Genomic DNA, 14,020 nt, shown 5'->3' with positions numbered 1-14,020 from the left:
TAGGCCATTTGGCCCCTCGAGCCTGCACCGCCATTCAATATCATGGCTGATCTGATCATGGACTCAGCTCCACTTCCCTGCCCGCTCCCCATAACCCTTTACTCTCTTATCGCTCAAAATTCTGTCTATCTCCGCCTTAAATATATTCAATGACCCAGCCTCCATAGCTCTCTGTGGCAGAGAATTCCATAGAGAGAAGAAATTTCTCCTCATCTCAGTTTTAAATGGGCGGCCCCTTATTCTGAGACTATGCCCCCTACTTTTAGTTTCCCCTATGAGTGGAAATATCCTCTCTGCATCCACCTTGTCGAGCCCCCTCATTATCTTATATGTTTCGATAAGATCACCTCTCATTCTTCTGAACTCCAATGAGTATAGAGCCTACCTACTCAACCTATCTTCATAAGTCAACCCCCTCATCTCCAGAATCAAATTGCCTGACGCGTTTTCTATATTACAACAGTGACTACACTTCAAATAGTACTTCATTGGCTGTAAAGCATTTTGCGATGTCTGGTGGTTGTGAAAGGTGCTATATAAATGCAAGTCTTTCTTTCTTACCTAGTCTGGCGTACACATGGTGCCAATCCCATATTATAAGGTTGGCATTTAATGCCCTCAGGGCAACTAGGGATGGGCAATAACTGCGACCTTGCCAGTATCACCCACGTACCAAGACAAAAAAAATTCAACATGATCAACACATGAGTGACAAAAAATAAAGTTATTTTGCATTGAACACTTACAGAGACTCACTTGGGCAGCTATTATATATCTTGCAATTGAAGATAGACAATAAATGATGGCCTTGCCAGCGAAACCCACATTCCAGGAATGAATAAAAAAATTCATGCCTAAATTTTGAATTCCATAACCCATCGATATGATAGATTTGCTGGATGTAGTACAAGTCCAGTTGAACACGGGCCCAAAGTTTGCGCCTTCAAGGTCTCTCTGCTTTCTCCTCAATGACATGAGATGCTGATGCACTGATGTGATTTCACTGGCTGTGGCTTATGTTGTGTCAGGCTAAATCAGATAAACTCCTGTCAACTTCAGATCTTATATCATCAACTTAGTGTGAGGTGAATCGAAGTCACTGTAAGTACTAAGAAAGAAAGAAAGAAAGACTTACATTTATATCGCACTTTTCACGACCACTGGACGTCTCAAATCGCTTTACAGCCGATTAAATACCTTTGGAGTGTAGTTACTGCTGTAATGTGGGAAACGCCGCAGCCAAATTGCCCAAGGCAAGCTCCCACAACCAGCAATGTGATAATGATGAGAAAATCTGTTTTTGTTATGTTGATTGAGGGATAAATATTGGCCAGGACACCAGGGATAATGCCTTGGCATCTTTTACGACTATTGGAGAGAGCAGGCGGGGTCATGATTTAACGTCTCATCCAAAAGACAGCACCTCTGACACTGTAGCGCTCCCTCAGCACTGCACCTAGATTTATATGCTCAAGTCCTGGGGGTGGGATTTGAACCCACAACCTTCTGACAGAGCTGAGTGTGCTACACACTGAGCCACAGCTGACACAATGAATGGATGTTAATTTTTTTAAAAATATTTTGCAATTATGTCCATCGTTTAGAGTTGTACACTGGAATAAAGTCTCCTTAACTCCTAGAGATTTCATGTTGCTCCTGGAGATTCACTACTATATTATATGGATGTGTTTATTTGTACTACAAAAATGGCCACCATGCTCCACCCTTTGTCTATGATTGGTCCCCTTGGAGGATAAGCCACACCCTGAAGTTTCGCAGGAATGTGTAACTGGAACCGCCCATCCCAAGGTCTCATTGACTTTGCAAATTGTAACTCAATCCACTTTGATTTCCTGAAGTGACAGAGGACGGAGCTCCCCAGAAGACAGCAAGGGCCAGCAAAAGTGCCTTACCCCAGTCCGTGCATGCATCCCCCAGCTGAAGTACCTTACCCGAGCGCAAGTACATCCTTCCCCGACTCCCCTCCACCCCCTCCACGTGGTGGGGCAGGCATTGTGTACGGATTGTTAACAGGTTTATTGAGTCTGAAGTGAATAGTGACAGTGTTGTGACTTCTGGATATCATCCATTCCAACGGTTTCCCTTGTAGGAGGTTTGGAAGAACGTGATTCATCTTCCCTAGGATCCCTCTCTCCCCTCCGATCCCATCCCCCAGCCTCTCTCTCACTCTCCCCCCAGCCTTTCTCTCTCTCTCTCTCCCCTAGCCTCTCTCTCTCTCTGCCCCCAGCCTCTCTCACTCTCACCCAAGCCTCTCTCTCCCCCCCGCCTCTCTCTCTCAGCTGCAGGCCGGCCGGGTTGGTGGTGGGGGGTGGGTGGGGGGGTGGGGTGGGAGTCAGGGGACGAAAGAGTCGGGGGGAGGAGGGAGTTTGGGCCGGGGCTGGGGCTGGGACCTGAGCGGGCGAAGAGAGTCGGGGCCTGAGGTCCTGCTTCTCGGCACCACGTGGAGGGAATGATTCAGACTGGGCGGGAGTGGGGGGGGGCGGGGTGCGGAGCTTGACAGACACATGTCTGTCAAAAAAAGTGCAGTACAAATAGTTACACTGATCTTATATGACTCCTAATTAAGCTTATTACCATGCTAATCCTACTCCCTACACTATTTGACATTTTATACCAAAAGCACATCACTTCGAGACCTAAATTTATGCACTTTTTAATCACTGGTTTATGATAAATGTTCCCAGAACTCCTGCAGGAATATGTCTGCAGAGTCTGGCTTCACTTTACACTGGGACCACGGTGGATGCACAGTGTTGTCATTTGGACAAGAGCCTCCCCAGCTTTCCATAATCCTTACTTCACACCTGTGTACAAAAACATCGGAAGCGTGACATTCCTTCATGTCGCACTGAGCCATCCATATTCTGTGAGGGTCAGGAGTCAAATAGAGCTATTCTTCAATTGAAGTCAGTGTTCAACTGTATTTATTTAATCCTTGTATTGAGCGACTCTGTCAAATCTGAGAACACAAGACATGGTTCGGGTCTAAACACTTATATAATGTAAGTGTCTATTTTGCAGGGCTTCTAATGCTTTTTAGTAACTCGTTGCGCTGAATACATCTCCGAATACCTTTAATTATCACAGTACACTGCATTGTGCAGCATATTCCCCCCATACTTTCAACATCATAGGCAGTCGCTCGAAGCGAGGATGACTTGCTTCCATGCCAAAAAGGGATGAGTTCACAGGTGTTTCAATGAAGGACCTAATATTCCAGATCCCGAACTACATCATGAAGGGTGGAAGATGCCTGTGCTTGGATTTTTTTTTTAATGTGTGGTGGCCGTTGCACACCAGCCACCACACGAGCATGACAGAGCTCGGTCTTGGTCCAGTGGCGAGGATTACCCAAGACTAACTGGAGACCAGCTCTGCTGCACAGACCGAGCGCGCACACATATTGCAGTGTGGGCTGGTCCGTGCCGTCCCTGGGCCATCACCTCTTCTGGGCCCCCATACTTTAAGCAAATGATAGCAACATGTGATAAATGGAACACAGACAGTGCACTGCACTTTAATGGCTTCTTTCACTCACATCTAAAACCATCACCAGTCAAGAGCCTATCAAATTAAGGTGGCCCCGATTGAAGTATTACATGCAATCTCGTTGGCTATCCTAATTAAACGTCTTCCAATGATTAAAGGAAGATAAACGTTTCTGATGACTCTGCCTGAGTAACTGCTCAGTTGCTTTCCAAACACAGCCCATCAAATGGACTTCGATTTACTTGTACTTCTTTCAATTTAGTATACTGTATTCACTGCTCACAATGTGGTCTCCTCTACATTGGGGAGACGAAATGCAGATTGGGTGACCGTTTTGCAGAGCATCGCCGTTCAGTCCGTGAGCGGGACCCCGAGCTTCCGGTCGCCTGTCGCTTTGGTTCTCTGCTCCACTCCCACTCTGACCTCTCCGTCCTTGGCCTCTTACACTGTTCCAATGAAGCTCAACGCAAGCTCAAGGAACAGGACCTCATCGTGCATTTAGGCACTTCTGGACTCAACATCGAGTTCAACAATTTCAGACCATAACCTCCGCCCATATGTGTTTTCTCTTTTTTTTAACACCCCCGCTTTTTTTTCTCGTTCTCATGGCAGCTGGTGACGATTCTGCCATTGACACCCTGTCTGGTCTCATCGTTTGTTTTTTGGTTTGTGCCATTGCAATCTCATTTTTGCCCATCGTCCCTTTTGTCTCTCTAATCTCTCCTGCCTTCCACCCTATCACAGACCTTCCCTTTTGTTCTTTCCTCCCCTCCCCTCTTTCCCTGCCCTTACACTTCCTTGGGAACCTGTTGCATTTCTAGCTTTTCCAGTTCTGACAAAGGATCATCAAACTGAAACGTTAACTCTGTTTCTCTCTCCACAGATGCTGCCTGACCTTCTGAGTATTTCCAGCATTTTCTGTTGTTATTTCAGATTTCCAGCTTCCGCAGTATTTTGCTTTTGTGTAAATGGGCTTCGAACATTTACTGGGCCCCGAGTAAATATTTCCGTTCAGACTACGACTGCTGCCCTACTGTGAAAGTTTTGATTCGCAACATCACTGCGATTATAATGTGCGTGTCATGCAACCTGAATCTAGAGGCAGGGCTGACCCGACACCGCAACGAGGAGGAGTAAGACTCTCTGGAGGAGGTAGTCTCACTCTGCTTCACTTTGGAGTCAGTTCAGCTCTTGACACCAATTTACTGTCCAATCTGAGAGCACAAGACATAGTTAGGGTCTAAACACCGATACAATGTAAGTGTCTGTAATACAGGGCATCTAATGCTAATTTTTAACTTTTGGCGGCATTGGCGGACTGGCGTGAAGGTCTCGGCCGCTCGTTATACGCCTCGCCCGATGTTCCTTCCCATCCAATGCCAACGGCCACTCTGGCACCAACAGTTACCGCCACCACCAAAAGTAAAACCCGCCTTCCACATCGGTGCAAAGTTGAAACATCTTCTCAACAACATGTGGCAGGAATGGGCCATTTGGTGATATTGCACGAGCTCCAAGGAACCTGCTATTTTTCTCTCTTATTAGGAGACATGCTCAACCTTTTCCCTTCCTGGAGTTAGTATTTCCAAAGACATTCTATGACTGCGGGGAAAGTCCTCGTGGATCCAATGTCAATGTCAACTGATTGGCAATTATGTAACGGTTTTTCCCAGAAGGAGAAGATGATCATTTCAGATCCCTTGCCTTCAAGAAGTCTAGGCTGAGCTTTGATCTCTTCCTCCTCTCACTCACTGCACCCCCCCCCCCCACCCCCCCCACCCCCACAAAGGATGGCAGGCTATTATCCTGGAGTCCAAAGCTTTAGCTTTGCAGCCACTATATCATATACACGTGGTCCTTTGAATAACCTGGACTGTTCTAACTGCAGAGTTCAGCTTCTCAACAATCTGCATTGCTCTAAACTCACAGCTGCCAATTGTAAAAAAAAAGTGCGCACCCCACCAGTAATATAAAAATGAATTAAGCATAAGAGCAGGGGAAGCTTAATGGCACATTGCTGGATTGATGGCTGCGTCTTGGTTTATCCCTGTCCCTAGCACGAATGGTTTAACACCTTCACAGCTGTGTGGAGATAAAACCCTCGGTCTGCACAGACTGGCTCCAAGCTGTCTCCTGCTAATCTGAGTCTACCAGGAATAGGCGAGATAGAGGTTTAGAAAAGAATACACAAGCACATCATGTAACCCTTTGAGAATGAAGACACCTTGGTATTTAGTTCGGGTACTTGTCACAACATCTCCACCTGTGGCTACGTATTTCCGACGCAGAATGTAACATGTCTATTGTAATTCCTTAGGTTTTTTTGACAAGATGTCTTCCCAAAGTAAATGTGATCTTGCTGGATGTTGTACAGCAGAGCTTTTAGGACAGTACACAAAGGATTTGCACGATAAGTGCAGATGAGAGAGGCTATCCAGCCCATCCTTCCATGGAAACTCACAATCCCCTCATGGCAACATCTAACTTCCTCTTGAATGTTTCAAGAATGTTTCAAGAGGTTTTGCCTCTCCTACCCTGCTAAGAATGACCATTTCGATCCTGAACTTGTCCTTTTACCAGCTTGTATCCATGTCATCTTGTTCTTCAGCTGTGTTTTGACTTGAAATGCTGCTTAGTATTACACTTTTCGATCCCATTTAATATGTATACACCTCTGTAAGGTTTGCTTTTATTTATCTACTTGCAAGACTGAATAGTTCAGATTTTTCTGAGCTTTCTTCGTAACTCAGTCTTAGAAACTAAGGATCAACCCTTGAGTCCTTCTCTGCAATGCTAGTTACATAAGAACATAAGAAATAGGAGCAGGAGTAGGCCATACGGCCCCTCGAGCCTGCTCCGCCATTTAATACGATCATGGCTGATCCAATCATGGACTCATGTCCACTTCCCTGCCCACTCCCCATAACCCCGTATTCCCTTATCAGTTAAGTTGTGACAGGGATAAGCCAAGACACAGCCATCAATCCAGTGATGGCTTTAGTGACCAGACTGAACACAGTATCCAAGTTGTGACCTCACCAGAGCACTCTGCTACACCAGCATGATGGCTGTCAGCTTAAACTGGACTGATTTGGAAATACAGCTCAGCTATTGTGCGGAGTTCCTGTTTATCCAGCAAGGTAGTCTAACAAAATTGAGTTCCTGTTTATCCAGCAAGGTAAGGGTTACTCACTGTGCCGCTATGTGGAGTTCCTGTTTACTTGCAGGATGTTCTCAGTGGGGCCTGTGGTGCGCCTCCCGGTGCAGCATCACAGGACCTCTGTTCTCGGGACACCTCACCTGCCTCTGGGGATACGAGCTGAGCTCGCACAATGGTGCAAGGTCATTTTCTTTTAATGGGTCAGAATATGTTGCCAAAATTACGGCGAGTTAAAGCCGTTATTCGTGTGTAAAGGAGCCGTGAGTTGTGGATCATCACAGATTTCTGGACGACTTGCGCCTCTACGCCATTAGCCTTGTGAAAATGGGAGCTCGTCCTCAACCTCCCCGTGACTTTCAAGAAATCCGAATTAAACTCGCTGCAGAAAATTACAGCTGGTATCTCACGATATAATGATACTTTTAATGACGAGATTTATGTTCCTGCAATGCCACTCAACCTCGGAGGTCCAGAAAGGGATTCATTGAAACAGTGGATCTCACCTATGCAGGTAGTAAATTGTTCGTCGAGGTTTCTAGAATTTTAAAGTTTTACATTTTTTTCTTACTTTTCCTTTCTGTCTCGCTTTTTTTCTTCCACTCCTAATCCAATCGTTCTTTCCCTCTCTTTACCTATCCAATTTGACTTTTACCCTATTTCCTTCTCCGCCATTGCTCCATTTGTTTCTCTATCCTTAAATTTAATCGGTTAAGGCCTGTCATTCATCGAGGTCCCAGATCGCTCCACTGACCTCGACTCGCTGTTATGTGCGTGCACTTCCAGCAATTTGTGGCGTAAAAATCTTTGCGCTGAAGGGTGAGAAAAATAAATCTAATTCAAAGATGGGGGGGGTAGGTGTGGGGGGGGGGGTGACTGTCAAGCAGATGGGTTGTCGATTGCTTGAGTATTGACATCACTTTTGTTTTCGCAATCTCTGGATTGGACCGTTGAAAACTGAAACAAAAATGGACTAATAATGAAGAGCGGCCCACTTTAGAGAGAGGGCAATTTGGAACCAAACTGTCCCTTTCTCTCCGTCCCCGTCTCCCCACTAGTGTCTCCAAAGCCTCCTGTCCAAATGGATGCTTTGTGACTGGAGTGCTGCTCAAGCACTCGAGTCACATTATAGGGTGAACTCCAAATATTTATTTTCTGGGCCCTTAGGTCAGCTTTGATTCCTTCTGCAGGACCTTCTGTGCTCCAGGCACAGTCTGTTCACTAAAACACAGAGTCGGCCGCAGGTCTCAAAGATACAAGGTGCGCCCCCTGCCCCCACCCCACCCGCCCCCGCTGCCCCCATCACATTATCACTCCCGCTTATTCAGTGAGAACTTTGTGCAATTCTTTTTTTGAATGCAGGCTAAGGGTTACTGGCTGTGTGGCTTTAAATGAGCGCGCTTCTGTTTGTTCAGCAGGCTAAGGGTTAACAATAATCCATGATGACATGCCTATTGTGATCCTTTTAGCCTTCTCTGATGAGACATCTTTTATAGCAGTTGACAAGAGGTTGGCTCTTCAATGGAATAACCTTAATGAAGTGAACCCAACCATAAAGGAGAACAAATACTCGCAGAGGTGCTGCTGAAGCAAGCCCCAACTGCTAAATCTTTGCTGTGTGTGGGTTTTCATCCGTCCCATTCCCCTCCCCCCTTATTTTCTGGCAATGCCATCGCCGGAGTCCAGAGCGCTCAGCAAAGATTTTCTTTCCCATTTCAAAGTAGTTTTCTCCTGGAAAGTTCGCTGTTATTAAAAAGTCTCACCAGAGGCTATGCAGCTGACAAAACAAAGGCAGAGCGATGCAAACACACTGAGAAATGGCTCCAGAAAGCGAAATAAACTGACAGAGGTTCTCCAAAAGTGTCAGCGAGTTCTTATCTCCACCGCCATGTGTTTGAGATTTCCTCATTTAGTATAATTTCACTGCGAGTGATTTACCGTTTGCCCGTATTAAACGTAGGTATCATTGCAGTGAGAGGATTTTCACCGTGAACTTTCACTTTATTTTTATTTTTTTTGCAGCTTCTTAAAAGTGAGGAATATAATGACTGGGGGGATTGAACAATCAGTGTGGGCATCCAGCACTCCCAAGTCAGACACAGCACGGTGAGGTAGAGTGTAAAGCTCCCTCCGCACTGTTCCAAGAATGTGGTTCGGTCCAGGCTTCAAGAGAGCACCCCCTGCTGTGCTGGTGTGACAACTTTCCATTTTACGCACTCGCTGCCCTCCAGCAGTTTTGTGCTCTTCCCCTAAAATTCTTCTCCTTAAATTTTACCAGCTCCGTTTGCCCATTTTTAATCCGTTCCTTGAACGGCTGTTCTGGCTCCGTTGTGCTATTTCTAATCATCGCTACTTTGGCAGATTAAAACATCGAACCATGCAGTGTATAAAATGGGCTCTGATGATCTCGTCGAAGGTTTTGTAAATGAATGGGAGGGAGTTACAAGTTTTAATCTAATTGAGAGGAGGTTCAGGTGGTCTATATATAGAAGAACTGATACATAGGAGTGAACTGTAGTCTGTGAGGTAATCCAGGGGTCCTGATGCTATGTATACAGAGTTAACATATATCTGTGCAAGTTATAGGTTGCAATTTAATTCAAGGATCCAATAGATTAGATATAATATATGCTTGATAATTTAGAGCAAATTACAGACTGTAATCTAATTGACAGGTCCCCATGGTTTATATATATGTGTGTGTGTGTGTATAATAATTGATAGCTAGTAGTGAGTTACAGGCTATAATATAATTATAGGTTTCAGATGGTTTATGTACAGAATAATAAATACATGGGAGTGAGTTACGAGCTGTGATTGAACCAAAGTTCAAATAAGAATAATAGCTAGCCGGAGTTATTGCAAATCTATAAATGCACCTTATACCAACCCATTGTGAAAGGTCTGTATCAAATCCAAACGATTTCTTCCTCCTAGATACTGACCGACAGTCGCACTGCCAGATCGGACTTGGCAAAAGAAAGACTTGCAATTCTACAGCGCCTTTCACAACCACGGGACGTCTCAAAGTGCTCTTCAGCCAAAGTGCTCGACTTTTGAAGTACAGTCACTGTTGTAATGTGGGAAACCTGGCAGCCAATTTGCACACAACAAGCTTTCACAAACAGCAATGTGACAATGACCAGACAACCTGCTTTTGTTATGTTGATTGAGGGATAAACATTGGCCAGGATAACTCCCCTGCTCTGCTTCAACATAGTGCTACAGGATCTTTTATGTCCACCTGAGAGAGCAGACAGGGCCTTGATTTATCGACTCATCTGAAAGACAGCAACTCCGACAGTGTGGCACTCCCTCAGCATGGCACTAGAGTGTCAGCCTAGATTTTTGTGCTCAAGTTCCTGGAGTGGGGCTTGAACCCACAGCCTTCTGACTCGGAGGCATGAGCGCTACCCACTGGGCCACAGCTGGCACTATGCAGCCAGTATTGCAGGTGAAACCAATCTGCAATTGACAAGCGGGTAATTGCAACGATAGCACCGTGTCCGCGGCACAAATGCACAGAGACGACTGACTAGTTAATGGGAATAGGTCGAACGGCCCTTTCAGTAAAATTACTTTGGGAGAAAGAGAGGGGATTTGTTTTTTTTAAAGGAATGAAGGAAAGTTGCACGGACTGAAGCGAAAGATGAACAGGACAGGGAAAGAGTTAACACAAAGGTTACAAATACCCCCCCAAGTTCTATCCGATGCAGTTTTATGCACCGTAGCTGGAAAGCGAGCTGTTTATGCACTGGCAGATTGAACGCACATGGTACTTCCATTCCACGTTAGGTGTGGAGGAGCGGAAAGAGGTGTAACTGACTCCATTGACCTGCACGGTTGCCCCTAAACTAACCAGAACAGCTGTGGAAGGAAAACCGAGGGTGCACTCAGAGCCCAAAACCAGATGTCAACTCTAAGCGACTCTGTGTACTATCTGACAGCTCACTCCAATTTCTGAGGCCATTCTTTCACGGGCTTTGTTTTGTCAGCTGTAGAAGTTCTAGTGCGACTTTTTTTTTTCTTGAAAATATTACATTTGGCCACTTAAAGAAAACATCAGCATTGAGGCAGAGAAAGGACTCTTTAAGATTTTCAAGATTCAGGCTCTGTAGGTTTCTCTGCATGGGAGAGTCACTTCCTTTTTCCTCGCTTTCAACTTTAAATATTTCAAGGCAATTTGCTCAATCTTGCATTCATTAGCGTGATTTAACATTTGAAATTAAAAGGTAATCCTTTTAGGAGGGTTACTTTTCAAAATGGCGGGTGGAAATCACGTTTCACCTATTAGGAGGTGAATGGTCTGGAGTTGAGGGTGGTGGGGGAAAGAGGTGGGAGAGAATTACAGCTTGTTGTTGTCCTGTAATGGTCCCGGAACAGTCTCTGTTAACCCTTTGTTTCCCATCAGAGCAAAATCTAAGAGGCAAGATGATAGTCAAAAGGAAAGTTAAATGCAACCGTGTCCAGCTATGAGGTGCATTAACTTGTTCCATTAGCATCTCATTTTTGCCCATCATCCCATCTCTAAACTCTCCTGCCTTCCACCCTATCACAATCCTTCCCTTTAGTTCTTTCCTCTCCTCCCCCTTTCAGTACCCCCTGCACTTCCTTAGAATCTGTTACATCTCAAACTTTTCCAGTTCTGACAAAGGGTCACAGACCCGAAACATTAACTCTGTTTCTCTCTCCACAGATGCTGCCTGACCCGCTGAGATTTCCAGCATTTTTCTGTTTTTATTTCAGATTCCAACATCCGCAGTATTTTGCTTTTGTATTGAGGTGACGGGTCCATTTAAGAGGTGGTGATTAGTCAATGGTTAATTATATTCAATCACTAATAAAATAATTTGTCAAACCATTGAAAATAATTTCTTTTTCAGATCTTTTCCAGCAAATTCCTTTATGTTCCTCCAATAAATCACATGGCAAGGGTATCCTCCAGTCACTGCGAATCAGTAACATTATATAAGGTAGTGCGAAGGTTGTCGATATTCATTACTTCTGATGAGGTCATAAAAGCATTAAAAGAAACACGCCTATAGTTGTGCTTGAATGAGCCATCGGAAGACAAGTTCCTGCTGTGCTTACGATATCGTGACTTACAGCAACCACTGGAAATCTTCCTGCTCTCCTTTACTATTTTGCTAACTCATAGCAATCAGAAGGAATCTTCGCGCTATGATTATGATAACCTGCTTGGGGGTTCGAGGAGTTGGGGGGTCGGGGGGGGGAGGAGGGGGGGTCGATGCTGCTGGACACCCCCTGCCCTCCACATTCAGAACCCAGCCATAAATATCCCAATCAGCCCCTTTAATAAGGGGGTGGGGGGGTGAAAATTGTCAACATTTTCAACAGGTATTTGGGCATCTGCATCATAATCCACATCAGAACCCTTCAGCAGGCCCGATTCCACCAGCTGGTGAGCCGGTTAACTCTGCTTTCATTGGACGAATCAGCCTGCCTGCCAGCCGATTTACGGGTTGGGAATGAGGAAAGTCGTGGCTTGGGAATTTCCTGGCCAGTTCAGGGCTGGGAAAGGTCCCGCCTTGGCCAGGGCACCGGGGAGAACTCCCCTGCTCTGCTTCGAAATCGGATCTTTTTGCGTCATTTTACTGATTTCCCCCAAATCTACCCAAGTTTTTGAGGTCCGGTTTTCGTTTTTCCCCATTGACTTGCTTCTGGTTTTTGTACACTAACACATAAAACAACAAAAAAAATGCAGGTTTATAAATTGATAATAAAGACTGACTTTAACGCCACAGGTGCCTTTGCGCCTCCCGTTAGAGCTAACGGGATCTCCTGCGCCCGGAAATAGTGACATCATAGCCGTGCGCATCGCCCCGGTGGCACCCCGGACCCGAAATTGCCTTCCATCCCATAAGAACATAAGAACGTAAGAAATCGGAGCAGGAATAGGCCATACGGCCCCTAGAGCCTGCACCGCCATTCAATACGATCATGGCTGATCTGATCATGGACTCAGCTCCACTTTCCCCGCCCGCTCCCCATAATCCTTGACTCCCCTATCGTTCAAAAATCTGTCTATCTCCACCTTAAATATATTCAATGACCCAGCCTCCACAGCTCTCTGGGCCAGAGAATTCCCCAGATTCGCGACCCTCTGAGAGAAGAAATTCCTTCTCATCTCCGTTTTAAATGGGCGGCCCCTTATTCTGAGATTAGCTCTAGATTCTCCCACGAGGGGAAACATCCTCTCTGCACCTATCCTGTCAAGCTCCCTCAGAATCTTATACGTTTCAATAACATCACCTCTCAGTCTCCTAAACTTCAATGTTTGTAGGCCCAACCTGCTCAACCTATCGTCATAAGTCAACCCCCTCATCTCTAGAATCAACCGAGTGAACCTTCTCTGAACAGCCTCCAATGCGAGTATATCCTTCCTTAAATACAGAGACCAAAACTGTACGCGGTACTCCAGGTGTGGCCTCGCCAATACCCTGTACAGTTGTAGCAGGACTTCTCTGCTTATACTCTATCCCCTTTGCAATAAAGGCCAACATTCCAGTTTTTTTCCCCTACAGCATCGCCAGGCAAGAACACCGACAGCTACAGGAAGCATGCATCGGGCGGGCGGCCGCTTCGGGGGCGATGCTTCAAGGCGAGGTGGCCAAAGTATGTAAAAAAAACGTAGCTTTTTTCGTTGGTTCCTGCCCACGATCGATCAGCCCGCCACTCTGCTTGAGTGCCGGGGCTGATCGTGTGGGGTTGCAGCTGCTGTCGTGGTCCAGGTAAGTTCTTTTTATTTTGCAGAGCCTGCAGCAATGGCCCTTCCCTTAAAGGCAGTGGCAGTGCTGTATGGCGCAGGGTGCAGCGCTGCTGAACTCACTGCCCCGGCTGCTGCCGATTGCGCTCCAGGCAGGAAGTGGAGCGCCTGATTTCTCGCCTGATTTAACGCCTGATTTAGAGCCTGATTTTCGCGCTCCACTTCCTAACTTGGAACGCAAATGGCAAATTTTTTACAGATTGAAATCATTGGCGACTGGCGCTAACTTTTCAAACTTTTAAAAGTTAATGCCCCAAACGTCAACAGGGCGATTGTGAATTTCTCCCCCCTTTAACTATAACTACCGTTCACTACACCTTACCACTCACTAACCATACAGCTGACTCACTATTTCATGCCATTTACTAACCATTCTGCTCACGATAACATACAGCTCACTATACCATGCCATTTACTAACCAATCTACTCACTAACTTACAGTCCACTATACCATACCTTTCACTAACCAAATCCCTCACTATAACATACTGCTCGCTATAACATAGCACTCACCACACCTACCACTCGCTAACCATACCACTCACAGAATCACCTCGCTGACTAA

Source organism: Pristiophorus japonicus, chromosome 12, assembly GCF_044704955.1.
Source record: "Pristiophorus japonicus isolate sPriJap1 chromosome 12, sPriJap1.hap1, whole genome shotgun sequence".
In the NCBI taxonomy this organism is placed as follows: Eukaryota; Metazoa; Chordata; class Chondrichthyes; family Pristiophoridae; genus Pristiophorus; species Pristiophorus japonicus.
Note: the sequence above shows the minus strand (reverse complement) of the source record.